The sequence below is a fragment of the Gobius niger genome, assembly GCF_951799975.1.
Source record: "Gobius niger genome assembly, chromosome: 18".
Lineage (NCBI taxonomy): Eukaryota > Metazoa > Chordata > Actinopteri > Gobiiformes > Gobiidae > Gobius > Gobius niger.
Window position 1 is genome coordinate 6,490,199 of NC_136869.1, and position 24,368 is coordinate 6,514,566.

The 24,368-nt window shown below is 41.3% G+C and overlaps 1 protein-coding gene across 1 annotated transcript in view; it reads left to right on the forward strand.

Annotated features, from left to right (window-relative positions):
- Nucleotides 1-8,430: 8,430 nt before the first annotated feature.
- LOC306977684 (cadherin-18-like) overlaps nucleotides 8,431-24,368 on the forward strand; it is a 210,428-nt gene continuing 194,490 nt past the window's right edge. The window contains exon 1 of the mRNA XM_079576098.1: nucleotides 8,431-8,607. The gene's annotated coding sequence lies outside the window, so the exon portion shown is untranslated. The remainder of the gene's footprint in view (nucleotides 8,608-24,368) is intronic.

Genomic DNA, 24,368 nt, shown 5'->3' on the forward strand with positions numbered 1-24,368 from the left:
TACCAAAGCACAGCGTCAAGGCGAAAACGTCTCAGCCAAACCAGCAAACACCAAGCAAATAAACAGTCGCTGTGAGTGTAGAACATGAAGAAAACATATAATGGTTTATAGAGCACTGCCTGTTTCCGACAAACGCAAACATGAGACGTGTAATGTTAGTGTCACAGTCAGGCTTAGTGTATTATATTATGAGAAGTAGTTACTCAAGCTTCTAGCCTCTTAAAGGAATAGGCCACCGTTTTTACATACCAAAATATGTTCTTACCTCACTTTAGTCGAGTTAATATATCCCCGTCTGGTCTTTGTCCGCGCGCTCTGCCAGGCAAACGGAGCACATAAGCAGCCTCTCCCACATGTCACATAGCTCCGAAAAAGCTCACGATAGAAGCTACCAAGCTCTTCCACGTGTTCCCTATTTAAATAAAGTTACGTGAAGTGTTTTCATGCGAAGTATATTTACACAGAAATGTAACATGTCGATTTTATAAGCAAATAAAAAGGGGGACTATATTGTGAGGCGTAATGATACGAGGAGCAAAACGTCCGCGCAGTAACTCCTAAAAGTTATTGACGGAAGTGAGCGGGAGAAGTCTTTCGGAGTTACTACGCGGACGCTGTGCTCCTCGTATCATTACGCCTCACAATATTGTCCCCCTTTTTATTTGCTTATAAAATCGACATGTTACATTTCTGTGTAAATATACTTCGCATGAAAACACTTCACGTAACTTTATTTAAATAGGGAACACGTGGAAGAGCTTGGTAGCTTCTATCGTGAGCTTTTTCGGAGCTATATGACATGTGGGAGAGGCTGCGTATGTGCTCCGTTTGCGTGACAGAGCGCACGGACAAAGACCAGACGGGGATATATTAACACGTCTAAAGTGAGGTAAGAACATATCTTGGTATGTAAAAACGGTGGCCTATTCCTTTAATGCATATTACATTACCCAAATAGAACCATATCATCGTAGTTACTCATCATTGTATAGGCTCTAGGGAAGCAACATCTTATATCTTGGAGCTGCTGCAGACACAAACTGTGTATTTTTCCCCTGTCCAAGTCCTTGTTTGCGAAGCATTCATCGGATACAGTATTTTGGTGGAAAGTCACCACAGACAAACTCCAACTTATCTCGCCTTGTGCGTGCCACTTGGAAACTACAAAGCTGGCTTCTCCTTGGCATTCAAGAAACATTTTCCTCGTGGAGACATTTTAATAACCTAAAAATCAAAATTAGTAGGTAGTAGGTTTGCACAATTGCAAGGGTTGGAGTGGGGATGTAAGATAGGTGTAAATGGAAATTTCCAGAGCACAGAATACACAGAGCAGAGCAGGTTTCCTCAGACTGTGTTAAGGAAAACCAATACAACCAGCTTCAAAGTCGAATTGGCATAATATGTCACGTTTAAGCTTTCAATCATGTTATTACATTGTTCCCTCTTCAAATATGCACTTGTAATTGTCCAACAGTGTATCTCCTTCTCGAGAGCGTTCCCGACCTGCTGTGCAGTGAGTCAGTGTCTTTTTTTATAAGAGACGAGATTTTTTTTCTTTTTCTTTTTGATGCTTAATTGAAAATGCTTCAAAACATTCTTGAAGTTTTGAGTGCCTTTCATAAACAAAATGTGAAATGCTAAATCCAGTTTGACATTTATTGTAGTTAAGGTTAAGTTAATAGTTAAACCCATGATACACTTCATTATTTAGTCTCGGCTGGACTGAAGTCTACTTGAATCAAAGCTGACATTTTGCCTCTTAGCGGCTTAATCAGGGCTGGGTTGGTGAATCAAAATGTTTGTGATCGAGCAGTAGGTGAGTTGTTTAGTGCAGAGCCCAGTGTCCTTTTTCTTGATTTAGTGACTTCCGTTCATGGTCAAAGGTTTGTAGTTGAGATATCAGCCTATTGTGGATCCACATTTTTCAGTGCCTTTGTAAAGGATTTGAAACTCTACTTTCACATTTGTTTACCAAGGGTTAGGTCAAGTGAATGATTCTTTTTGAAGCACGGGCACTGGTCATTAGCAAGGACATTTCCACTTGGTTTACAAGTGACATACTGATCTTTCAAGGTACATAATGTTCCCACTATGTCGGGTTTCTTTTGAAGGGCTTGTTGGAGCATACCATATCTCGACTCACAACCTATACTTGAATGAACGGTCAGATTAAACTTTATACAAGTCTTTCCAAACGGTGGCTCTGAAATCCCTCCGCTCTGAGTGTGGGCCTCGTCGACTCACTGCAGTAATTGCGGCCCATGCTTTGCTGAAACCACTATTAAAATTCTTCAGGGATAAAAGTAACACTCAAGTTTTTAAAGCTTCAAAAAAACACTATTCATGTGTGTTTTCAAAGGAATTTTCTCATCCAGTGCTTACAAAACGCTTTACAGAAAATATGAAGAAATCGCCATGACCTATTTCAAATGTCCATAGTAACTAATGGGAGAAAAACACAAACAACATTGCAATTACTTCCCCAAAAGCAATTAATACAGTTGTACTTAATTTTTAACAAAGTAATAGACAAAATACAAAAATAACCCAGTAATAGATGATGACATAGAAACTATATATATATATATATATATATATATATATATATATATATATATATATATATATAAAAAAACTAAAAAACTCTTCCTCACCCTCCGCGGGCGGTCTCTTTTTCCTCCAAGCTCGGGTCCTCTACCAGAGGCCTGGGAGCTTGAGGGTTCTGCGCAGTATCTTTGCTGTTCCTAGGACTGCACTTTTCTGGACCGAGATGTCTGATGTATTTCCTGGGATCTGCTGGAGCCACTCCTCCAGTTTGGGGGTCACTGCCCCGAGTGCCCCAATGACCACGGGCACCACTGATGCCTTCACCCTCCAGGTTTTCTATATATATATATATATATATATATATATATATATATATATATATATATATATATATATATATATATATATATATATATTACTCCTACCACCCTAACACTCTTTTTTTTTCGTGACAGATAGACATTGTGTAAGCTTTAAGTCATCCAGGAGTTTCCCATTGTCACAAAAGGCAGTTGTTCCTGCTCATGCACTCCCAAACACACTCTTATTCATCCTCTCTATTGTGAAGTACCAGTCCAAAGTTTGGAAACACTTTATTTTATTTCAATTATTTTCAACAACCATTTCTGGTGACGACATTGTGTAGCTCATTCAAACCTTTTCATCCATCCATTTTCTTCCACGTGTCCGTTGCCGGAAATCACACTGCACCAGCCCTTATGGCTCCTCCTGCAGGTGTCCTGGGAGACAGGGGCACGAAGCCCCCGACAACAGAGCTCCCAGGATCATTCGGGCGCTCAAACCCCTCCACCACGTTAAAGGAACAGGCCACCGTTTTTCCATACTGAGATATGTTCTTACCTGAGCTTAGACGAGTTAATATGTACCTGTCTGGTCTTTGTGTGCGCCCTCAGTCACCAAGCTCTTCCACAGGCACGCACAAAGACCAGAGAGGCACGCATCAATGTTCTTATATGTCTAAGCTCATATAAGAACATATCTCAGTATGGAAAAACAGTGGCCTGTTCCTTTAAATAGGCGGTTCGAGGAGGGTACACTTTTTTTTTGGTTTAAAACATAATCACATATGTGTTCATTAAGAATCCACAATGTAAATAGTCGGAAAAGGAGTACATAAAAAAGTAACAGAAAACTCCCACTGGGCCCAAGGATCAAACCCGGGACCTCCTTGTTGTAAGGCGAGATTGCCAACTGCTGCGCCACCGTGTCTAAAGTAGGTAATGATTTGTGCAAGACGCTGCTGACTCCTCATTGGAACAGAATGGGCCCATTATACTGCAGCTAAAAGCAGCATTCCATTCACAAGGATTTCAGATGGAATTAACATTTCACTGCATTGGCCTTGACTTCTCACTACTTTATAAACAATGATGTGATGCACCATTTTTCATCTGTTCTTTCTTGCCAGCTTCGACAAAACATTGAAAAAACATTAGCAAGCTGAGGAAATTTAGCTGAAAGAAATGCTTGTTGTATCTGTTAAGTTAAACTGAGGAATGTTTGGTCAATAAAGACACGGGGGTTAACACAATTAGTCACATTCATTTATAAACAGATACATTTGCTTGTGTCTAAAGCGCTGAGATGAGTTGAAGTGTAAATTGTTCTTTCACTTATGAGGAAGAAACAAGGGCCCCTGCTGAGCCGATCTGAGAGAGTGCCTGCCGCCGGCTTCAAAAGCACCCGTTCAAAGCCTCTTTTTTAAAACATACAGCACATGTGGTACGCTACAGTATGCATATCTGTCTAGCTGCGGCATATTGAGTAGCTGCGTCGAGGCGGTAATGGTTTGTGACTGGTCGTTAGCAACACAAGCAGGAACTATAGCTTTGAACTTGAAATATACGACTGCGATTTTAAAATCTCTCCCTTTTTGTCTTTGTGACTATTAAATGCGCCTGCTTCTTGCAATTGTAATAGATACAACGGCACAGTTTCCTCTCATGCTCGGTTTTCACACCCCAACTTAATATCTACTCAGATTTTTACTCAAGTATAAAAAAAGCTCTCAATTGACCACAATATTCTCCTGTAGAGATTAGAATGTGACATATACGGCATCAGGGAGAACAGCCCTCTCTTGGTTTTGGGCTATGGGTTGCCACAAGGTTCAGTGCTCGGGTCAATTGTATTTATGTTGTACATGCTTCCATTGGGTAACATAATCTGAAATCACAATATACATTGTGATAGTAATAGTACATTTTCACTGCTGCGGACGACACACAAACTTGTCAATGAAACGTCAGACGGAACAATTAGATAGGCTTAGTTCCTTCATAAAAGCCATTAAAGGAGCCATACATGATTGTACAAAGAAACAGGGTCACTCAAATTTCAAATTGCTATTTGGTCTGGTCCAAACTCATCTCAAACTTTCCTAATTCATTTACAACATCAAAATTTGTCACAAGGACTGAGTTTAAACCAGGTTTCACAACTTTCAGGGAGGAAAACTGTCACTTCACTGAAAAAAATGCCTACTAGCCTGACATTTTATGACTGTTTAAAAGGCTTTAAAACCAGTGTTTTTTGAATAAATGTCTGCTTTTACCATATACTAAAGGACAAAATAAATTTTATTCAAATAACAGAAAATAAAATAATCAAGGATAGCTCCTTTAAAACCTGGATGACTCTGAATAATCTCCTTCTTCACCTCGATAAAACAGAGGTTATGATATTAGGCCGATGCTTATTTGGATATTATGTTCGCCTGGAATATTAATTTGCCTGAACTTTACATTGTCTTGTTTGCTGTTTTGTTTCATTGCTTTAATGTTTGTACAGTCCTGCGAAGCAGCTCCCATTGTGTCATTGGGCCACACAAAACTACTGATTGAAAGATTATTCCAAAAAAGTACAACCTTTCTTTCTTGATAAAACATCTAGCAAGAGGCCAGCCCTCAACCCCTATATACTCTTTTGGATGTGCTGCAGTCGTCCAACTCCAGCGTCATCAATGCAAGACCTTTGTGGAAAAAGTAATGCAACACTCTCCGGAAATAAATTGTGTGGCATTGCAGCAGTCCGTTGAAACAATGCCACATCAAATAACGCATTTGATTGTGTGACCTTTTATGCCTGTGTATACAGTATAACATCCTGAATAACGCATGCGCTGTGCATTGATATAACATTATTCCACATTCTCTCTTTGAAATACACATCACATGCCTAAATTTCCCGTCACACCTGCGCTTTATTCATTCAATACAGCTGAAGCATTTAAATGTGCAATTTGCTTGACAGAACTGTAGCGCACAATGCACTTATTCCAGTGTGAGTCAGAACTTTTATTCACAGAAACTGCTTGTCATTCCCTTTTCTACACTTACCTTTGAGCATTTGTTATGGTTGCTTTTGCTAAACTGTTTAATTTGAACTTGGGCCTGGAGGGAAACATGCCGTCTGTGTGTGACTTATCCCTCCACCAATTTAACTGTTTACAGCTTGTCCAGGGGCAGATCATATGCCTAAATCTGGACAAGGATGTCTATAGATGGAATAATAAATCTTTTTTGTGTCTCTTGAATAAAACAAATAGGGCTAGGGGGCATTTTTGTTTTATTTGTCTCACCATGGGGTCTGTGTAATTGGAAGTTGCCAAAGAAATAACATTAAATAGATTGCCATACAAATACAGTTTAAATAAACTGACACAGACTAAACCAGCGATTCTCAACTGGTGGGTCAGGACCTAGAAGTGGGTCGCGGAACCATTTTTAGTCGGTCTGAAACTGCATAGAAACACTACCGGAGTCTGGTTAAATTAATGTTATTGGGTTGTTTTGAATTTAATTTCAGTCTATTTGTACGTGACAAATGCCATCCCGACCATAGATTGTAGAATGAATACAGCTCCTCCTCACTCCTCCCGGTTTACCATAATAACTACGTTCGATGGGAATATCGTGGCGGATTTACAGACTCCTTCTACCCAGCTCTGACGGGGCATGTTCCTAAAAAGGTCATAAGGGCTGGATCTTCACGGTAGACTCGGCCCTTGCGGACATGTAGTTCGATCGTAGCGCTCATGCCAATGGGCTGTCAATCAAAGTCCAGCCCTCAATAGTATACGACATTTCTTAAAAGTTCTTTACGAAAACCCACCGGGTCCCTGTAATTGTGCCAAACCCAGCATTATCACAGGATTAATATCTGAAGAAAGTTTCGGAAAATTAGGCACCAAGCTTTAAAGTAGTTTTTAAAGTGCAACGCTTGCTCATGGAAAACTAGCTTGTTTTGCCGCCCCTGTACGGAACCCAGCGTCAAGAGACCATTGGTCCAGACACCATACCCACTGAGAACCTTAACACATGTTTGATGTCAGTTTAGTTGTGGGTTTAATAGGTGTTGGTGAAACACTGATTCTTTGCAGTCCAGAGAAGAAAAGTAAATGAGCTGCAGATTTTTATTGCTAAATGTGTGAGCTCGGGTGGTACTGCGGTCACTTATTTGGCTGCTGTTGCCATGCTGTGACATCATCTGCATGGGCTCCATAACTTAAACATCAGGGGTTCGATTCTAGATCTGAGCATTCTGTCTGAAGTCTTTTACAAACAGTGCATGGTTTATCTGTGGCTTTTGAAAATGGCCTCATGTTGTACACACACATCGGAAAGGCCCATGGTATTTTGGTTCATTATTTTGCATATGAACAAACGAGGAGCGTCTGCCGCTGGTGCACGGGGAGCAGGAGGGAGAGAGGGGGGGCCGGAACATGACACTTTATTAGCTCGGTGGCACCCATTCAAGGCTAACTGAAGAAATTAGTAAAGTTCTCCACGGTCACGGTGATATAAACCTAAATATTTCCCCGTTCTTGTATGCTAATTTACAAAAGCTAGCATACCACTGTGGAGTAGCTAAATGAAGTAGTAAATTAATCCACACTTTGACAAACTTTTCTAGCTTGGAGTGAGAGTAAATAAACAAGCTGACAAATAAGCAAATATGTCTGCAATACCAAACACACTGCTGATGAGTTACTAGTCACAGAAAAATCAGCAAAATCCCGTTATAGTGAATAGGACTAAAGTCACGTTGGACCCGGAGAGCGATGACATCATCACTTAACAAACGTATGCAAATCCAAGCTGCAGCATCTCCACGGAGAGAAGCTGGTGATGTCCCACTCAATAAAGTTACAAGTCAGGTCTGAACTTGAGGGCCATAGTTAAGTATTGCACCTGGCTTCCCTATTAATTTGTATGGGAATTGAACGCTTAAATTGAATGGGTCCGGGATTCGACGGCTTCCGCAGGTCCTTCATCCTCACTGCTGCCAGTATTTTTTTGGCCCCAAAAGAAAAGGAAATCTCCCATCAATGAATTAATGCATTAGTTTTATTCGGAAAAATAAGGCATGTTTCCTCTGTATTTCTAAATAATACAGTAACTCTTTATGAATCCCAAGTTATCACTGCATAAAAAGCATCTCGAACATCCGACAACAGTCCAAGTTGCTCCCCCATGTCTAGGTTACTCATTTCTCTCTTTGCTCTGAATCCCATTGGGAAGCGTGCCGAAGGCTTGCCGCAGTCTGTTATCAGTGTAAAGAAAACGCGATAGGGCTAACCTCCCTGCTTTCTGATGACTATCTTCTGTAATCACGTGTTAACAGAGGAAGACTAAAAAGGAAGAGGAGACGCTAGATAACGGGGGGTAGAGCAGGAGAGATAGGGCAGGAAAGGGAAGGGAGAGAGGCACGAACCGGCGGGCTGTTTAAAGCTGGCCGCAAGATTGATGCGCGCGCGGACCAATGGCGCGCCTCCTGCGGGCGGTAACCGGGCAGGATTGGCGGAGTCGGCTCGGCGCTCGAACGCACGCCTCGTCCCGTCTCTCACACACACTCGCGCGGCGGACACGGAGCGGCAGTGAGGCGTCGGAGGCTCGCAAGTTCTTCTTTATTCTCGCAGTGGGAGGGAGGGGGAAAAAGAGAAGAAAACGATGCGATGCTCCCCGGACGCGTAAAATGACAGGCGAACTTGTTTCTTTTTCGCTGATAAGGAATATTCACGGGAGCACGGGCGACCAGGTAAGAGAGAAGTTTGTCTTTATAAACCAATCCTGTCCTATTAAGTTTATCCGACGCGTCCATTCTGCTGCATGAGACTGTTAAACTTGCTCCTCTCCCGGATTTGTGGCACGGCGCCCGTGTCGTGTGTGCGTAAAGCAAGTTTGAATAGACGATGTTGGTTTTTTCGTTGCCTCTTCCCGTAGTGTTTCTGCTCCTGCTGCTGTATCTGCCTCTCTGCTGGCTTACCTCTGTGGAGTTCTCCTCACTGCCAGTCAGACCTACCTATATGAGACTGGGACTTGCAAACCATCCCATCTCCCCTCTCCCTATGCGTTGTACATCCACATTTGGGCATTTTTACGCACACTGCAGGGAATCCGGAATGCATACCCCATGTCTTTAGCTTCTTCCCTGGTTCAAAAGGCACAGCTCGCCTTGCGCCAAGCTGCAATATAGCCTGCTCCATACTATGCTTGAAGCGGCATAGTGACTATACCAATGCGCTGTGAAGCGTGTTCTCTCCAACCCTAACCGCCCCGTGTTGTCGCAGCGTTTGGGCATGTTTTGTAAATGTTTCCCCAGTGAACATGACAGGTGCTGCTACTGCTGCTGTAGGTGGCCGCGACAGAAGCGTGCGCGTTACTGAGATGTATAGAAGGAGATGGGGAGGCGGCACGCTTCGCTTGGGGGCACAGCTGAGCGGGTTGGTGAATGGCTGCGCTGTGTTCAGGGAGGAAACTTGGCAAGCAAGACCGCGCTGGTGCATCGCTGGACCGTCGACACGCAACATGAAAGTGATGAACACGCATGATGGGGAGCGCTGCGAGTTGTGATGTTTTGAAACTGGAGCTCGGGGAGTTGTCTCGGGCTGCTCCGCGCCCGTCATTCACCTGCTGTGTCTTCCTCACAGCAGCCACAGTGGAAAATATAGATCCATGCACGTCTGTATTCCATGCGTCTGCCTTTTTCTTTGATGTATCATTTATGACCAGACCTGTCTGTGGCAATGCAGGGATAGTCATGCGATCTTTGGCTTGTTTTTAAGAACACGAAGTCGACTGTAACTAAGCATTTTGTTCATTCATTTTCATTCATTTCATTTTGCAGCCTTGCTGACTCGTATGTGCAATTTCGATGTTCTGAGGGGGGGATTTGAATCATTTTGAGTCAGCTCTGAAATGTGTCTTAATTGATTGAAAACAGCTCGATTACCATTCACAGTTTTGGACAGAGTTATTATTGTAATGTCCTGCTTTTGTGCATAACTTTGTTGAAATATATCCACTGTACTATAGTTTTAGGCCAAACCAGGCCTGTCCAAAACATGGCTCCAGGGCCCAAATTGGACTCCAGTCTATCCTTGTATTGGTCCATAGACAACCTTTTTTCTGCTAAAGATCACATCAACAATCTCATTCATTTTACCTTTACCAATGTTGGTTGTATGCAGGCCCGCGTGAGTATATGTTGATTCTATATTCGGTTGTTGTATGTATATATTTACTATACATTGTGTCACGTGATCCGGGCTACGATGCTTGAAACGTCACGTCATGGTGCCAATAAATAAGTACTTTTTGGAGCTCATTAGCTGTGCAGAGTTTTTAATTTTGTTTCTGATAACAGCTTTGAAACTTTGCACACTATTTAGTTTTTGTGGATGTACGTGTCTACTCTGCTTATTACACATATTTCCTATTTACAAATATACTACTACTACTCCTACTCCTCCTAAAACGACTAACTACTGCTACTGCTACTGCTATTAAGTTTCTAAATGGAACTCAAAGCCACTTAAGATCTGCATAAAAGCTTCCAGATATATGTTTCTATTAGAGGAAAAGGGCAAAATACTTTACAGGCACAGTTTTATGAATGCAGGTTGAGATCTAGGGCTGTCGTGATAATTACTACATCGACTTATCGTTTAATAAATAACAGATGAACTACATATTTTTGGGCTCGATATTTATCGTCAGTACATTTATTAGAATTTCCCTCCCAACGGAAGCAAATTGAGTTACATTATATTTCATGTTTGTTGCAGCTTGTGTGGTATTTCAGGATATAATGATGCACTTTAAGAGGTTTACTGTCATTTTTATGCCTGAGAGTTGTATCGAGTGTCATTACAGTCAATCATATCGTGTATCGTGATACTTTCCTGCCTCAATATATCGAACTTCAAATTTTGTTTTCATGACAGGCCTACTGAGATCTACTGTGCAGTTCGAGATATTGATCTACAGGTTTGTGACCACTGGTTATAATAGTTTGGAATCCTTTGATCAAAGTAAGACAAATAAATCAATAGTTACACTATTATGGCATGGTGGAAAAGGGTTATTCACTCAATTTACAGTTACAATGTCTGGGGTTCAAGTCCTAAACAATGCTGTGCCTTTCTTTGTGAAGTTTGCAAACTCCTCCTGGGTCTGGTTGGGTTTCCTTTGTGCAGGTAACAACAATCACACAATAACTGGATGATATTCAGAAACAATATTCCATTGTTCTGCATATTTGGAACAATTATTCTACAAAATGACCTATTTACATAACAAAAGGAGAGTGTCGGAGAGTGTGGTTGTTTCCTAAACTTAAAGTCGACCTTAACTTAGTCAATTACCAACACAAACACACAAAAAATGACATCTCCCCTATTGAATGTTGGTGTACTCCACTGAAATTTGGCATTAGGAGTGATTCACTATTCACTCAAACCTCGCACAGAATGTCAATAGGAGACGTTTGCATTGATTTGTACAGCTTTTAAACCCAAGCCTGTATTGTTTCGCCTGTAGACGGACGTGAATCATCTATAATCTCTCGCACATTTGCATTCCATGAACATTTCGCTGTCACTCAAACGCAACGCCGGTCCATGTTTGTGGCTGTTCCCTGCACATTTAGTCAAATAATTATCTGCTGGAATGAGTTTTCTGTTGATCACCCTGTGCTTTCAGTAAATAACATTTGATGTGAAAAGTATACGGTGTCTATATGCGAGGCTCCAATCACGCTTTGACGCCCCTCGGTGAAACATCCAAGGCATCCATCAATGTGTCAATGTGGTAATTTCCCCTCAATTCGCAGCACATTATCAGACACTATGTCACATTCAAGTCTGCGGATAGAAGTAAGAGAGCCACTGTAAAGGCCAGTTACATGGACTTTGAAGTTTGAATAAAGCAAAACACTGAACTGCTTGGAGATGGGGGTGGTGTTTAAGTGCCTAGCTTACTTTGGAGCTTACATCTTTATCATGATGTGGCTCCCTCATCTAAAGCCTTCCTAGCGGGGCGTCTTCTTTCATTTGAGAAAACCTGATCCTCTTTCTCAAGAGCTCGGTATCGTCTGTTGAACCAGCTAATGCCATGAGGTGGAACCAGAGCTGTGGTTGGTTGTGAAGACTTGAGTCAAGAAATGTATGCACCAGTAAGTTCTTAAAAGGCCTTTATTTAGATGGTCAAACCAACCTGTTTCGACCACCAGGTCTTCATCAGGGCTTAATATAAAGAACATTATGAAATAAGCCCAATATGGAGATCAGAATTCTTGCCAACGAGAAAAGATTGTTTGAGAGGTAGGGCTGTCACAATAATATACCGACTTGTCGATGAATGAAAGATAAACAATATATTTTTAGCCACAATATTTATTGTAAGCACTTTTCCCTCATATTTTGCTGTACTACTTTCTTTGAAGTTAATTGAGTGAAACAGTTTCAACTTGTGTGTTAAAATGTTGTTTTGCTTTAGAGATATAGTTTTGACAGCATATAATGGTCTTAGTTTATCGAGATGTTTTCCCGCCTCAATATATCGAAATGCATGCACCGATCTGATACTGGTATCAGATATCGGAGCCGATACTGGAAATAATATGATTTTGGGTATCGGCTGCAAATATCAGATACAAAACCATTTGTTTTTCTGTCTGTTTTTCACTCTCCCCACTTGAAAAACACAGCTTTCACCAACTTAATATAAATGAATATGGGCATGCTGTTTGTCATTTTGAAGGGCAGAACTTAATCGCAGAGTTATTTTTAACCTCGGCTAGCAACAGCATGCTAAAGCTAGCAGAAGTATGCTAATGCTGACGTCAACTAATCAAAGTTTTGTTAATGATCAGCTCACTTTATGTGAGTTGTTTATAATGTCACTTAAATAGCCTATCATGTACCCAATGATATTTAGTGTAGAAAAGTTTTCCAATAAGTTTATCAATAGATATACGTAATTGATCATTGATCTGCAAGATGTAATTGATCTTTAAATGGAGAAAATAAGACCATTCCCTTTGTCACTCAGATCAGCCACTTTTAAGACAAAAAAGCTGGATGTGTGCATCTCTACCCACATTGATTCCCTCAAACACAGTTTGTCTCCTCAATGAACACATCTGATAAAGGGAGCAGTAGAGCTTTGGTAATGCAAATGGAGACTAACAACTCCCAGTTTTGCCCCAGCCTAAACGGAAGTCGTTTTACTCTACTACTCCCTCCAGAAGTGAGCAGAGATTAAATAGACCAGTCTCAACCAGTGTTACATTTTGACCACAAAAGCGAGAAGAAGCTTCTGCCACCCCAGCCCAGTTGTCGATATCTGAAAAATCTCTACTCTGATGGATAATTCCCAGACGACTCTGAGCCTAAAAAGAACCGCTGGAAATGCTGGTCAATGTAGAAACACACACAGTATGAGCTTGTGATCAGAGGGGAATGAGACACCCGACAGCTCTGAACAACCTCTAATAGTCGGCACTTGAATTGGGTGGCATTGGCCATAGAATTGCTGCATTTATTGCAAATGGGGGGCGTTGGAAGTGGCAATAAGAGGCCGTCATCAAAAAAAGCTAGAAATATGTGTATGGCTTAAGTATGGCTTGTCAAATGTGTCAAATGTTTCACTTTCCTGCCTTGGAGAATGCGCAGTGTGCTATGTGACAGAGAAAAACATAATTGTTCGATCTTATGGTGGAACTGATGTAGCGCTCATAAGTGACAAATTCTGACTGTTAAGGTAATTGACTAAAAGTTAGCAGGAGTTGTCAAACATTTTGGCACTTTTGAAACCATGGCTCCTGTCATGTTGTTTTGTTTTTCCTCTTGTTGCCTTGCATAACGCTGCCTTATGCTTACAATATGCAGTAGATAAAAACTAGTGTTTGATTGAAATGTAAAACACTATTAAGAGGAGACACTACAGGCAAAACTCATCTCAGCAACATGTGTGCTTAGGCCCTGTCCATACCAAGTCAAGCTGAGGACAAAACGCAAGATAGTTTATCAATCCAGTGCATCGTCCATACGAGCCCAGCGTTTTGGGGGTCTGTAAACAAACATTTTCCAAACTAGGTTCCAGAGTGGAAAGATCTCAAAACACCGTTTACGTGGCTCCGTTGTTACACCGTCTCCGCAACTTTTGCTAAAACTATGACATCACAGCGCCAGAGTCTGTTATTCATAATTTACTGACCTTATAATGGCTTTTACTCATGGATCTATGATGGTTTTACTCCACTCCTTTTTGCTCCACTGCAGTCCACAAGCCAATTGTGGACGCACACATTTACTAAGCTGGCTTCGTGCTTACAAAGAAAGTTTCTGAAAATATATACGTTTTGTCTTCGTGTGGATATATTGCATTGCCTCATTGCACTGATTCAATGCTTCTCCAAAGATTTATAAGGGAAATTTCAGTGGCCATTTTCTCAAAAACTGTTCCACATCGGTGCGACAACATCTCCTCATAAGTAGCACCTACAGAAGGTTTTTGCTGAAGGGTTTTTTAATATCTTATTCCTCGCCTGATTTATTGAGTTTTGAATTTTAAAAAAACAAGGCAAAATTTAAAGTTTTACAGAAATCCCAAGTCCCCTCTGAAAAAGTCTTAGTATCAATTGGTCAGCAAAATAAATCCAGCCATTATTCAGATTTTGTCACTCATTTTGGGCACTTTTTGGGCTAAAAAGCTATGAAAAACTTTCAATACATTTTTTTCTCAGATATATGCCAGTATTCCACAGCATAAGTTTCACATTGATATCTCTTAATTTAAAAAGTTGCCCTATTCTCCTGTAGTGTCTCGCCTTAAGACCAACAAACTCAGATCAGTCCATGTAACCGAGGCTGCGATAGAATCTGACCCTATAGATGGGAAATGCAGACATTGTAATCCAATCATAACCCAAACTCATGACATTTTCCCTACTTATGTAATACAGTGAGTCTATTTCTTGTGATTTCTCTTCCGCACACTACAAGCCCTAACAATAGGACTGATTGTCTGCACCATGAGAGTAACCTCGGTGAACGCGTGCAAAAACTAGAATGAATGGGATATATACGGCTGTAGCATATTGTCCGCACTGTAATTCTCTATTGTTGAAATGGATTTCCTACAATTTGCCAGGGCACTATTACTGATTATTTAACAATGCCCCGCCATATTTGGATTTTATGCTTGGCTCAGGCCTTGCCAAATGCTGCCTGGCTCACCTCCAAAGGGAACAGCAGACAGAGGTGGCCCTTTTCTCTTTTATTTGTCCTGGATTGTGACTGTGTTGTTGTTGCAAAGGGCGCGCGGTTAATTACTACATGATTTATGCAACTGGATATGGATATTATTTCCCCCTGCAAAAATCTGCATGAAATGAACTGACGGCGGTGGCTCGGTCCAAGCGCCGCAAATTGTTGTAATTTTTTTTTTGTAATTGCGTGTCCGTGAGCATCAACGTTCGAGAGAAGACTTGAAACGTAAAGGGCTAAGAAAATCACATACATTCGAGAACATGTTTGCAGAGGACGAGGCTACAGGGATTTAGATTTTGTACATGACGTAAATCTTTATGATGAGATGTCTTTGTTGTTTAGAGATAACATTACATCACCTTATTGATCATTGCAAAAATGTATCAAGAAATGAGTTGAATTTCTTGTGTGGAGTTTGCATGTTCTTCCCGTGTCTGTGTAGGTTTCCTCCGGGTACTCCGGTTTCCCCTATCACTAGCAACATGTGCAATAGGTGAATCCATACCATAATTGCTAGACTTTCCTTTTTTGTTTTGGAATCTGTTGATTTCTGTCTTTCAAACAAGCTCCCTCTGAAAAAGCTGCTAAACATGAATGTCCTATGCCCCCAGCGCCCCTTGCTGTCACAACCAATGGCCACTGGCTGCTCTGCTTTGTGGCGACGACACTAGGGGCCGCCATTGCTGTAGTACCTCCATATAGCCGCTGTTACCCCATTGGAATGCATTGCGCTTTGGACACGTTAAAAACAACTTTAGAGCCTGGTTTCTAATTTTCTTAAACTTTCTACAGCTGGATTATCCTCCTGTGATAACATTGGGTTAGTTACAATTAAAGAAACCAGGTTGTTTTTGTAAAAAAAAAAAATGTGTGTATAAAAAGTGTATAAATCTAGTACTAATGAGGTCCGGACTGTTACCATTGGAGCTATGCGGCTATGACCGAACTACAAGTCACACAAGGGCTGAGTCTAAAGTGAAGATCCCGCCCTTATGCCCTTTTTAGGAACATGCTTCATCAGAGCTGAGGAATAGGAGTCTGTAAATCAGCCATGTTTCCTCCTCGAACGTAGTCATTGTGGCAAACGGGGAGGAGTGAGGAGGAGTTGTCTAATCTTTTTAGCGGTCTAAGGTCACAACACTGACACGTTTTAGAAGCATCATACACAGGATTATTGATGAGACTTTTTCTTAATTTAAGTGCAAAAAACTTGCCTCATGGACAAATCAGGGACAAATCTACTTCGAATTGAGTAGAAATTGATATGAATTGTGCAGGCATAGTTTCTTCAGACATGAGAGCGTGTTAGAATCCCAGATGGCATAGGGGAGTGTGCGGTCGGTAGGGGTGGGCCATATCGTATCGCATATCGTTATTGCAATATAATTTCTGATATCGTAGTTATTTTTTATATTTTGTGGACACAACATCATTTATGTTACGCTCAGCTCCATCAGAGCAGCATGAACAGTGACAGTAGAACCCGGGGACAGGGGCTTAAAAAGTAGATTTTAGGCCATATTGCCCTGCCCTAGTGGTCAGATTTTCCAAATGGCAGCCGTACTTCCATCAGTCAACCCCATGGCAGCTCAGGCTTAGATTACTGACTCTTCCAGTCCTGTAGAACGCCATGTGAAACTCCTGTACTATACTATTTCAATTGCAATACAGTGATGGCAAAAAAGTGAGAAAAGCCCTTCATAAAACATTTAAGCCCCCCAAACCTATCTTCAAAACAAACTACTGTTCCGCTAAAGCAAATGTTAGTGATCTCGTATTGACTGCTATTAACAGCGTTGCAGCTTGACTTCCCACTGTGCTATAAATGTCTTCCTCGCTGCAAGCAAACTGTAATGAGCAACATTTAATAATTGCAGAATTGTTCACACTTGAGCTGACAGAGGGCTGGCGGGCTGAGCTGGTTGGGAAGGCTCGTGTCACGTCAGGCCTTTTGAATGATTAACATGTCCGCCTTCTAAATGGATGTGTCGCATTGTCACTGTCAATCCAAAATCCCCGGCTTGGGAAAAAAAAGAGAAGGGACTGGAGAGGGACAGGTTTTTTTTATGTAATCAACTATGCAACACTTATGGTTATGGTTGGATATTCAAGCGTATGTATTTTGATGATGCGTTTGAATCTTCACTTTCGCAGTTTACAGATGTTTAACAGACCCAATGGTAGCTCATGCATGAACTTAGACGTTTTCCTCAAGCACCATTGAACACACAAACATCTTCAATTGTCTCATCCCAACTCCAACACTAGGAGCTGTTTCTGCCAAAGAAGATTATAAAGTCTCATGACTATGGATGCACCAATCCCGATACCAGAAACCGACGCGTGGCCGGCACTCCTAAAGGACACTGCTCTCCACTGAAGAGAGAAAATAGCAAGAAACTGGAGAATTCTTCAGTGGAAATACTATATTCCACATAAAGCTGACTTTATTACAGACTGCACTCACTATATCAGAGTCTCTGTTGGATTTAACCAGAGCTAAATGTTGTTAGTGCTGCAGTGTGGAGTCGCGTTTGTGTTTACAAGATACAGGCTAATGTTGCTAAACTAGTGGCTAACTCACGGCTAACAGTTCTGGTGATTCTTACACCTTTATATGCTCATGGTCTTATTCATCTGAAAAACTAACCCAGCAACTAAAAAGTCCTCAGAAAATCCAAAATAAAGAGATACAGCATGTTCATTTTGAGCGAAAATTAGCTGCAGCAAAGCAGTCAAAATGCTGCAGCTACTGGATAAGTTGCTACAAAGACACGAGAAAATCCACACGGAGCTGAAGTAAAGGCAAAAAAGAGACCATTTATCTGCAGTAATAAGTAACATCTCAATACTATTGTTAAATAAAAATAGATAAATGAATAAAGCACAGGCATTGAGGAGCTTTTGGACATGAGCTGTTCTGTCTATGATGGACAGAGTTGCCTTGTGTACGAAATGCGCGGTATAAATAAAGTTGCCTTGCCTTGCCATTAAAAATATATCTGATATAACTTCTCTTAAAAGTGTAGCCTACTTTACTCAAGGAAATGTAAATGAATGAATAAATTAACTAATTACAAACCAATCTGCTGTGAGAAAGTCAGTTTATAAACCGTCTACTCACTTCAAAAAGTATGTTGAAGGAAATGCCTTGTACTTGTATCGGTATTTGGTATCGGCAAGTACTTAAATCAAAGAACTCATACTCGTATCGATTTTAGAAAAAGTGGCATCGGTGCATCCCTACTCGATCATTGAGATTGACCAAAGTAGAGACTGCGATATCGATAAAAATGTCGATTCATTAATTGCCCAGCCCTACAATCAGACAGTTGCTTTATTTAACCAAATCCCTCTGAGATTCACATTCTCCTTCTCAGAGGAATCCTGGGCCCATGATGAGGATCCTTTTGTACCTATTTTTACTATATGGTGTGTGCACCTGAAAGAAACCCAAGCAGGCTTAGGGAGAGCATGAACTCTCCGCTGAAAAGTCCCCCAGGACCAAAACGACCGCTCACCGCTGCGCCACTAGGCTGCAGCGCTTAGTCACTGCAAACACTGACAGGTGATCGTTTTGTCTCACTCCTCCTTAGAGTGGATTACACCGTCTTTACATTTCTAACAGAGGAACTTTCAAATGGAGGAAGCTTCTTGGATGAGAGGTGAATGTCTAACTCACTAGTTGTGCCTAACTGTATGCATGTATTTATGAAATTTTTTTATTCATAAGATGTTTGCTTTCCTTGCTGTAAATCCAAGCTTTTTCCTATCTCTCTTTTCTGTCTACTGAAATATAAATGTACCTGCTTATATATGCCCAATCAATAAACTTCAGTAAATAATCTTACTGAAACTATGACCTTGGTTTATTGCCAAGTCATATGTTGCGTATATTCAATGTGTCATCATTGGTGGACCACGAGACAGACACCGTGTAAAAGTGTATTATTGTTCCAACAGTGCAGTGTAAAAAGCCCGAGATGATTCATGCTCTATCCGACAGACTCCAGATTGTTAGAGAACTGGTCATCCTTCTGCTCCGTCTACAAAGCAGCAGCGGTGGTATTAGTGTAAAGTAGCTTTTCCCCTATTTCATAAAATAGAAGACAATAAAAAACAAACAAAGACAAAAACCAAGGCACGGCGCCCAAGTGGAATCGTAATCCTGTGATTTTAATGCGGAGGTGAGGTGCTTTTGAGACTGGCTCAAAGGGGATAAACGGTGCTTGAGATTTTGTCATTAAATTTGCGATCAGATCTGATTCCCGATGCTAATACTTTCTGGCACAGTGCATTTGCTCAGGCACTTAGCGTCGAATCCTGTCGGCGGAAGCAACAATTCATTTGGATCAAGACCAAGAAAGACGAAAAGAAAGCAAGAGAGGGAGGAAGGGCGGCGAGGATGAGTGCGCTAATGGTCGAGTTCAGCACAAGAGAAATAAAGTACTAATCTGAGTTTTAACAAAGGGCAGTTAGTCTGAAGTACTTTACAAAAGACTTTGGAAATTCTTTCTGAGACTGTGACCAAATGTCACCATATTGAAGACAAAAATGGTGCCTGACTCTTTGTATTGAGCAATGAAGGTTGTTAAGCTACTTTTCTGACTCTAGAGATAGTTCAGTGGGCACACAACAATGGTAGATTGAAATGATCATGTGACTCATTTCAGCAAAGCCAAGCCATTTTTAACTGTTTTTTTTTTAATACTTTTGAACTGTTTTTAAGATGAAGAAGATCTTTTTTTATATAGCGCCTTTCACAGACATTCACTCACACACATCATTCATCCTGGCCTATTGTACATGATTTTAGTGGTAGTGGAAACCGGAGAAAATCTACATAGTCAAGGGGAGAACATGCAAACTCCACAGAGAAAAAGGCCCCGTCCAGGTGGGAATCGAACCCTGGACCTTCTAGCTGTGAAGCGAGAGCGCTAACCACTGTGCTACCGTGCCGCCCAGCTTTGAGCTTTTGACTGGAGCTGCACAATATATTGCAAAAAAATATTGTATCGTGATATTAGGGGATGCAATATCTGTATCGCGAGAACCCACAATACATCGCAACATCACGGACTTTTTAAAAACATTTCCTGATTCAATTTTAAGTTTGTTGTGGTGCTGATGTAGTGTTTTTTAAGTCTTGTTTTGACACAACAATTTGTGTTTAATTAGAATGGAACATATCGTCTTGAAATGCATTAGTGAAATATCGCAATAATATCGTTATCCCGATATTGCACAGCGGTATCGCATATCGCAAGTTACTTCGATATCGTGCAGCCCCACTTTTAACCATGTTTTACAGTTCCCTCATCAAACTTACATGCACATGAGCTGTGTTTTGTGTCAGTAAATCTTCAAAGTTTGCTCAGATGTATAGTTATGAATTATTTTGTTGCATTGCTAGTTAAACAGTCACTAAATCCTCAAACATATGAATCACTCTGATCAGTTCAGTGCTTGTCTTCACAGTGTTTTATTTCTCGCACCAGCTCTTCCTCATTTAAACGTCTTCCCCTTCTATCACACCAGTGGAGCTTGTTTCCCAGCACCCTGATGGCTGGTTCTGAGGATAATCAAACAACATTTCTTGCACAAAGCCCTCACCTAACAAGATCCTGTATTAAGTCAAAGTGTTTTTTTGCTCTCTGCTCTCTGGTGCCCATTGATCTGAGGGGCCTAAGCACTTGCCAGTTTGCAAGCAACATCTCTGGGGTCTAGCCCTGGAATCAAAGGGGGCCAGTGTAAAACCAAAACTCGAACCCGTTGACCACAGATCAAATGACTCCTGATTGAGGTGAAGTCGGACGCCGTTATGTTCCCACAATGGTCACCAATTGACCGTGCGGAGGCCAGTCGTTTCTTGATTGCACTTAAACACAACCTTTTACATTATAAGAGTTGTTCAGCTTTGATTGGAAATTCTTTCTCAATGAAGGCTTTTACTCATCAATGTACACCAAAGACTTGCAAAACGGGACAAAAACCTGCTTCCAGTGCGACTAGTTCGATTAAAAGGTGAATTAATTGTGGTATTGATTGATTATAAGCACTCTTCTCCGATGAGGGCCGCACTTGTGTTGACTGGCGGCTAGTAGGAAGGACAGGCTGCACTCCCGAGCTATTCACAGAGACACCCCGGCTCCTGTTCAAGAGACAAATGTTTGCGAATCATTGAAAAACTACCGCAGACAAGCTGACACAAGCCCAACACGTCCACTTTGCTATCTGCACATGTCGCCGCCTTTCTAATTTACTGTAAAGAGGGGAGGGAAAAGCCGATTCACCGACAAAACGTCACTGTCACTGAGCCACTGAATTAGATAGCTCTCAGCTGTGTAACGCCGAAAGATGGCCTATATTTCTTAACGCTTCTGTAGGAAGGAGACACGCAAATGGCTGTGCATTGTCACTGGTTTAAATTGTTCTGTGGATTTCTTATGGGATACAACGGCCGACATGTAGCAATGCATTTCACTGACAATCCGTGATTACAATGACACGCAATCGGTCATATGAATAATAGATTGCGGTAAATGATACAGCATGCGACACTGGGGGGGGGGGGGACACGGATGACACTATGAAAGAAGTCGCTGTGATGTTGTCAGTCTCTGGACGTATTCATTTCGTACGTTGGGCCTCTATTTTATGAGCCGACTGTCTTTGCTAACCCCGCACCCATTTGATTGGCGATGCGCTGCATGAATAGTTAATGCTCTATTAGAGGGCTTAGATTTCAATCTGACTGAGCGTGTTTGCCCAGAGACTTTTTATACGGCGCTGGGAGAGGAACTGCTGTTATGTAAGAGTTTCTGATACTAACAGCTACCCCTAAGGATGTTTTTATTTATTAATTTTTTTATCTCTAATTTAAAAGAAGCACTGTTGTGGCTTTGCCTTGTGGCAGTATTAAAGATGTTTAATATTCTTTAATAGGAAATAAATGGGCTGTGGAGTCACGTGCCTAAAACCCTTAGCGCACTCCTCAATTTGCTTGCCCTGAAGGAAGTTTAGCGTTTACAGTAACACATTCTGACCTGGATTTTCAAACTGGTTGAAATAGCGTGGATATCAAAGCATTTTAAAGAGGACATATGCAAAACTGCCTTTTTCGCGGGGGCTTTTAACCGTAACGTTGTGTTGTCGTCTCTTCTTTGTAGAAAGTACACTTATTTGGACTTCCAGCACTTTTATTATGCGATATATTCCACTACCAAACCCGTGCGTAGTTGTGGGAACCTCTGGGTAACTCACGATTTGATACAATACACAATACATGGCCCACGATAAAATGTTTAACCTGTTTTAAAGGAACAGGCCACCGTTTTTCCATACTGAGATATGTTCTTAGTGTAGACGAGTCTGGTCTTTGTGCCCGTTGAAGAGCTTGGCCGCTTCTAACTTCACCCCATTTGGAGCTATAGGAATATGCTGGGAGAGACCAAATGCTAACAACATCTTTGGTCGTTTTGCGTGGCTGAGCGCACGCACAAAGACCAGACAGTTACGTATCAACTCGTCTACGCTCAGGTAAGAACATATATCTCAGTATGAAAAAGCGGTGGCCTGTTCCTTTAATAAGCTCCATATCGTACCCTTTTTTTTCTTGATATGTAAATGAATGATCCCTGACTTACTCACTGAATGTTTGACTTCTCATCATTTCATTGGCATTTAAATACAAAACATGCATTTGTGTGAGCGTGTTTCCAAGTGCTTACAGCTGCAGTGCTGCCCTCTGCTGTTCTGACTGAATTCTGCTCATTAATATGGATGAGGCAGTTCATCAATATGCACAATGTCATCAAAGTGTCGATATCGTAATAAATCGGTATCGTATTGTCTCTCGATATATCGTGAAATCTATATGGCACAATCAAACTCCCTTCAATTCAATACGCAAATGTGTCCAATGTGAATTCATAAAAGATGGTAGTATTAGATGGATGTTCTTGTACGTTCATCTTCCTCCTGAGAAACATGACACACAGCCACCTCTGAGCTCGCTGCCTGTGAGAAACTCCTCCCTGCAAACACCGACCTTCCCCGTTTTATCAGTCTGGAAGGCAGAGAGTCGCAACACATGCGTCAGACAGAGACGGAGCCAAAAATTAGAACGTGTATTTCTTGTTCAGCAGATTACATTTACCGAATAGAATCGTGACCTTCATATCGAAAGACGTATTGAACCGTGACAAAAGTGAATCGTTGTTTCCCTAACTGTCCCAATGATTTGTCAGCAGGCTCAATTCGAGTGATGTTGATTCCATCTAGTAGCAAAATGAATATATTATGACCAGTTGGGTATCAGTCCAATGCCCCTTTGCAAAAAAGAAATATATCCTTTTAGATGGTTTGATCTCAAGCTCACTGGAACCTGTGTTTATAAAACGTGCTCCTCAAACTGGCCTGGTATTGCTCACTTGGTCGGTTTGCACCTATATTTAGATATAAGAGAGTGTCCTATTTTCTTAAGCTCTACAGTGCGTCGTCAGCTGTGCCAAAAAATGTGAACAAAGTGAGATTAAACATGACAGTTTCCGAAAGAAAGAAAAAAACATGATTTGCGGTGATAGTGAAATTGCACGGCTGTAATGTGCTTGTAGTATCTCAGGAGTACAAGGCCTTTTTTTTTTTTTTTTTTAGCATCAAATCATTCAACTTTCATTCGGTGAGAACAGCCTATTTCCTGACACCTATCACCTCCCGTGCATCACAGCCTTTAATGGCACAGGGGCTGACAGAGTGGAAACAGTCTGTGTCATATACGCAGAGGGCTCGGGATGGGGTCCATGATAAAACATTAGTGCTCCCTGCTCCTGTCAAACCCCCTCAACCTCCTCCACGTCAAAAAGAGAAACGCAGCTGTGAAGGAGAGAGCCTGGATACTACAGAGGACACACTATTCTCAAAGGCGATTTTTAGAGGTCTCTACAATTTGCACTTCAAAAACATGCGCCGGGATAAGGGGTTGCGCGATTGTGGGAAAAATACTATTTCCATTGTTTTGCCTTGAAGTATTGCCACTTGCTTTGTAGTTTGTGTTTAGAATTCAAGATTAAGTTCACGATGATGAACATTATTACAGATTATCCAAGTGCAGTGACGTTTGAGAAAAGACTGCAACATGAACAAAAGTAATAGATAAATTTCCTCCATTTAAAAAAACTGAGGTCACTACTGGGTGTGCAGTTGGCATGCATTTGATCTAGCAACCATATTATTGTTTGCAGTG